This window comes from Alosa pseudoharengus, unplaced genomic scaffold, assembly GCF_046254945.1.
Source record: "Alosa pseudoharengus isolate Yale_2024_CS ecotype anadromous, Long Island Sound unplaced genomic scaffold, YU_APseudo_1.1 YU_APseudo_1.1_scf_20, whole genome shotgun sequence".
Classification (NCBI taxonomy): Eukaryota; Metazoa; Chordata; class Actinopteri; order Clupeiformes; family Clupeidae; genus Alosa; species Alosa pseudoharengus.
In genome coordinates this window covers 9,689,323-9,695,439 of record NW_027468664.1, presented here as the reverse complement: position 1 = coordinate 9,695,439, position 6,117 = coordinate 9,689,323, and positions in this window count along the sequence as shown.

Below are 6,117 nucleotides of genomic sequence, written 5' to 3'. Positions count from 1 at the left end.
TGCTGGACTCCCTCTTATGAGGTCATCACTGTGTCTGGAATGTTCATAAATTCAGTTATAAAAATAACTGTAAATATTGTTCTATTGTATTTAAAGTTGATTTTTCAAGAAAAATCACTACTCACTACTATCTTGCTTCATGTCCCTTCATTTGTCAAAAATATTTTTTAACCTGACATACGCACTTTAAAACAGACCCATGGGGGCAGTGGGGTGTTACTTTCAGTTTCAGTTTTGATGCCCCCATGGGTCTGCTTTAAGCTGCCTGTCCATAACTTGGCCTATTGGCGCATGTGGTGAGCTTATACAACATGGCTATGGGTCAATTTACACTGAACTTACACTTTAATTTAAATTCATTGATTTTGGTATTTTTTCAGGGGTAATATAAGGTAAATTTGAGTACATTACGTTTCGTAGTGATAGCAGTCATAGCCTAACATAGCGTTTAATAGACAAGGCCTACATAATAGCACACAGCAGTTAATAGAATACATAGATAGATAGATAGATAGATAGCTACTTTATTGATCCCCAAGGGGAAATTCAAGTATACAGTACATATACATAGCGTTGCATATGCTAGTAAATAGGCTATAATGGACTCACCAATAGCAGGCCTAGGCTACAGTTGAGTGCAAATTGTAGAATATTAATTTCTTAAAGAAATGAATGTCTTACCCACTCCACAGTACACCCGAGGCAAATAAATTATAACGCCAGACTATCGATGTAAATGTCTGTGTTGAAAGAATAATGTTAGAAATAAAACTACCTTTGCATTGCATTGCAATACACTGTGTTCCAAATTATTATGCAAATATGATTTCAATTAAACACAAACGGTAACACTTTATATTAAGACATGCATATTCACCATTAATTAGCTGCTTACTAACATGTATATTAGTAGCATAGCCATTTGTTAGTCATTATAAGTCACTAATTAATACCTTATTCTGCAAGACCTTATTCTACCCTTACTAGACCCTTAATTAAGAATTTCCCCTATGTAAGCTCCTAATTACCCCTTATTAATAGTTATTAAATAAGTTGTTGCATATGAATTATGACCTAAATATGCCTGGCACAGTATGGGGCTTGTAAGGTAGTAGTACCACAAGAACAGTTATTCACTCCTATTAATACTTATCAAAGATGCTCTTTTGGAAATGGAACTAGGCACTAAACCACAAGTGCTATTGTGTACAAATAACTCATAATTAAGTCTTCGTAATGCAGAATATGTTCCCTATTCTAAAGTTGGGTCTTTGTTCCCATTTAATTCACAATTAATTTGGCACTTATTAACCCCCATGTGTTCCCTAAACTAAAGTTGCCTCCTATTCACACGTTTTAAGTGTATTACAGCGCACACAAGAAGCAATCGATTTTAGACCCAACTTTAGAATAGGGAACATACTGGGTATGAAAACATTAAATATTTCATGAAAAATTAAAGGTGCGATTTGTAGGATTGTTACCGAACGTTCTGTAGGCCAAAATCAAAACACTGGTGAATGTTCTCAAGACTACCAGACGCGAGCCTCTTCTGGGTTGCCAGATGTAATGAAGACTTAGCTAACGTTAGTTGACCTGCAGCTGCTTTAACGTTTCTCCAACCATGACCCAGCTACACATTACGGAAACAGTGAAAACAAAAAATACCTCTCTAACCAACGTAACTTATTTAGCTGAAGTTAGCGATGCAGATGAAGTTTAGCCTAGGCTACCTGTTGTGGAGTAATGGCCAGCTCTGCGTCAGACGTCACCATCTCAGGAAGCTCCTCCGATGTCCACTTAATTTGTTTCTTGTTTTCATTTTGGAAATTTGCCTGCCTCTCGTAGGCGTTCATGACTACAACTGACAGCTGTTGACAGTTGGCCTTTGCTAATTTGGCAAACCAAATAGGGCTAGCCCATTATTAATACGCTATTCTAGAATTAATTGTTCAAAACATAAACGAAAATTCCAAGAGATTCCGCCCCGACGTATTAAGGAAAGTAAGCAAATTCATCGTATTAAGAGAGCAGCTGTAAAAAAACAACTGATGAGTAGTAAACAGGTATTTGAAGCTGGTGGTGCCTCTAGAGCCAGAAAATCCTCTCGATGCAGCATCCTCCAGAGGCTTGCTGATGTGCATAAAGCTGTATTTCTATAACAAGGCTGTGACGTCAGCAAGGAGGTGGCGGAGTGATGTTCAGAGCTGGAATCATGGGAAGCGAGTTGGTAGGCCCCTTTAGCGTGTCTGAAGGTGTGAAAATGACCTCGGCAAAATATGTGGAATTCCTAATTGCCAATTTCCTGCCATGGTATAAAAAGAAGAACCGTGCCTTCCGGAGTAAATCATTTTTTAATGCAAGACAACGCACCATCCCATGCTGCAAAAAATACCATTGAAGCCTTGGCTACTGTGAGCATAAAGGGAGAAAAAATAATGGTGTGGCCGCCATCATCCCCTGATCTCAATCTTGAGAACCTGGAATATATATATATATATATATATATATATATATATATTATACGGCTCTTCACAATGCTAGTAGAACGCTCCATTGACTTGAATGGGATTTCCCAAAGTTCTAGCGGTAAATAAATTAATGTAATTACCGCTGTCAATGGCAACGGGTTTTGTGCTTCTGATACGTCTTTCATATCACTACGCAAGGACTGGAACTTCATTCAAACGTGAAAGCAGACGGTTGATCAGCTGTGTTCTAAAGAATGTTTGATTCAAGTTCAGCAGCGTGTGTTGTTGCGAATTATTTGTTTCACAGCAAATGCCACGATGAACGGTAACAAATAGGCTAGGTTATGTAGGCTAAAGTCATATCGTGGGGAGTTTATTATTTCGTTTTGGCAAGTAGCCGTATAATAAGCGGGATAATGTATAGAACGCCGGTCATTACTGTGAAAATAAGTCCCTTCAGGGCGGAACAAGTCCGGTTCGCCCTGTCGGGACTTATTTTCCCAGTAATGACCGGCGTTCTATACATTATCCCTTACTTATTATACGGCTCTTTACAATGCTAGTAGAACGCTCCATTGACTTGAATGGGATTTCCCAACGTTCTACAGTAAAATAAATTCATGTAATTACCGCTGCAAACATATAATTACCGCTGTCAATGGCAACGGGTTTTGTGCTGCTGATCATATCACTCTGCAAGTATTCCGGGCACTTCTTGCATTGGAACTTCGTTCAAAAGTGAAAGCAGACGGTTGATCAGCTGTGTTCTAAAGAATGTTTGAATCAAGTTCAGCGTGTGTTGCGAACTATTTGTTTCTCAGCAAAATCCATGAGGAAACGGTAACAATTAAGTGTAAAGAGACATATCGTGGAGTTTATTTTTTCGTTTTGGCAAGTAGCCATATACACTGTAAAAAATAATAAGTAATGGTTACTTGAAAAAAGGGTGGAAACTCGTTGCCTTAAATAAGTTAAGTAAACAAAACTTTTCTCTTCCAAGTTATGTTTACTTGATGTCTACAAGTAATGCTTACTTAGAAGAAGTTATCCTTACTTAAGACTTTAAAGTTCTGGTTACTTACTTCCAACTAGTAAAGTTTACTTCATGCCCTCGAGTAAAGCTTACTTAAAAACAAAGTTGTATTTACTACTGTTAAATGAGTTACCCTTACTTTGAGTTGTAAAGGGTACTTTATGTTGGATAGTAAAGTTTACTTGCAGAATGTACACAAATAGTTGGCACTATTAGATTAGATAACTTTATTGTCATTTTGCAGAGTACAAGTACAAAGACAACAAAATGCAGTTTGCGTCTAACTAGAAGTGCAAAAAAAGCAGAAAAATGCAATGTGATATACAAAGACAGGTGGTGCATAGACAGGATAAGAAATATGCGGTATAAACAGTAGTATACAGTTGGTTTACAGAAGGTGGTTTAGAGTAATATAAATTAGGTATAAATATGTGCAGTGTATTAGCAGAATAAATATGGATATTCGGTATGAACCATATAGACATATATGTACAGTATACAGCTATGTGCAGTGGGGTAACATTGTAGTGCAGAAACAGTAACATTATAAGAGTAGTAAGAATATGTGTATGTGCAGGATGAATAGTATGAAGAGCAGTAGAAAATGCCATGTATAAGTGTAATTACAGTATGTACATTTGTAAATAAATAGAACACTATGGGTGGGATAGAGTAGTGCAATTGTCCGCGGGGGTGGGTGTCCCCCGTCAAGGTTTCCATGGTCATGGTGGACACCTCAACAGGCACAGGCAAGGAGGCATCGGGCGGGGGCTTAGTTGGTTGGTTGTCACCGGGATGCAGAGCTAGAGTTCAGTAGGGTGACAGCCGCAGGGAAGAAGCTTCCTCTGAACCTGCTGGTTCGGGTGCAGAGAGACCTGTAACGCTTCCTAGAGGGGAGTGGGGTGAACAGTCTGTGGTTGAGGTGAGAACAGTCTTTGATGATGCTGCGCGCCTTACGCAAGCATCACTTGCCCTGGATTACCTTGATGGAGGGGAGTGAGGAACCGGTGATGCGTTGGCCAGTTTTCACCACCCTCTGCAATTTTTTTCGGTCGTATTCTGGTGTAACCTCCATGTTTCAATCTGTAGTGTTTGAGCAACTGACCTCTGACTTCACATCCAAACAAGCACAACTTACATGTCCAGTTCATTGCTCTGCATTTTCAGTTTTCCAACTGCAAAAAGAAAAAGAGGGCAAAATTATTATCAATATGCATCTATTGGCCATGTTTAACTAAAACAGCTGATTAAGTTTATCACATTAAATGTTCATTTAAATTATTTCTCCAGAGACCTAATTAATACTGTTAAGCTAAAAATATTATGATTTGGCAACTGAATTTTCTCTATTGCTTCAGGCCTAGTACATTTATCACAATATAATTTAAAATGTCAATCATACGTTGGAATTATATGACGCCATTTTGCACCTCAATAACGGCACATTCGTTTAAATTCCACACACTGCAACCTAAGTCCTCTTGCTAAATCACAACGAAAGATTTTAGATAAAAGACCATGGCTTTCTCAGTCAGTAAGGTTATGAGTCCAATTATCAATGTTTTATCAATACAGTAGGAATATCGACGTAAACCATAGCAGCTACACAGTTTAATCTTTACACGTTTTAAATCAACTTAGCATGCTAGCAAGCGTTAGAACTAAACTTCATTAAGAGCTCATGAAGACAACTGCTATTGGCAAATTTATACAGCCTAGTTCTAGACCCCAGGCGCCACCACTTCCTCATAACTTCGATAACAAAAAATATCAAAGGGCTTGAATACCTAGAATATTTGTTTTCTGCTCTGCATGGTCTGAGGCAATGTTAACTCGCATAGCTGCTATCAGTTAGCTGCAAACTGTTAGCAGCTAGCGCATATATCGGCCACTTAGCAAGTTGAACTTAACATTACCCCAGCTGTTAATGAAACCGAATGTACAGTTTTGCACAAATGCTGTTAGTTCAACCTATACTGTAAACATTTGACACATTAATACATACTGTAAACTTACCGGACAGAGCAAGTCACTGGCGAAGCTGCGTTACACTCCCATCCCAAAAGTCAGCCACACCGTAACACTGCCGACCGTTGGCTGTGGAATCCAGAACGCTCCCTCTGCTGACTGTGCGCGTGTGCACTGCGTGAGTCCAGTTTACTCAGGTCTGAGTTGTGAAGCTTACTCGTGTATCTCAAGTTTTAGACCCCATTGATGGAAGTTCGGCACATTACTAATGTTACTCTAGTAAGAACACTAGGTCAGCCTATAGTAAGTAAAGTATACTTGTGTTACTGCAGTAAGATGTAATGTTATTTTTTACAGTGTAATAAGCGTGATAAAGTATAGAACGCCGGTCATTATGGGAAAAAAAAATGCCTTCAGGGCGAAACAAGACCCCTTCGCTGGCGCGTCGGGGTCCGGTTCGCCCTGTCGGGACTTATTTTCCCCTTATTATAGGCAGGGGCGCCTTAATACGACCCGAGGCCCCTGGGCTATATGTTTTTTAAGCCCCCCCCCAACCGCAAATATTAATTATGATTAAATTATACCCGGCCCGCGATCTGACCCGACACATAGCGTGCGCTTTTGGTTAATAATATTTCCCCAGGA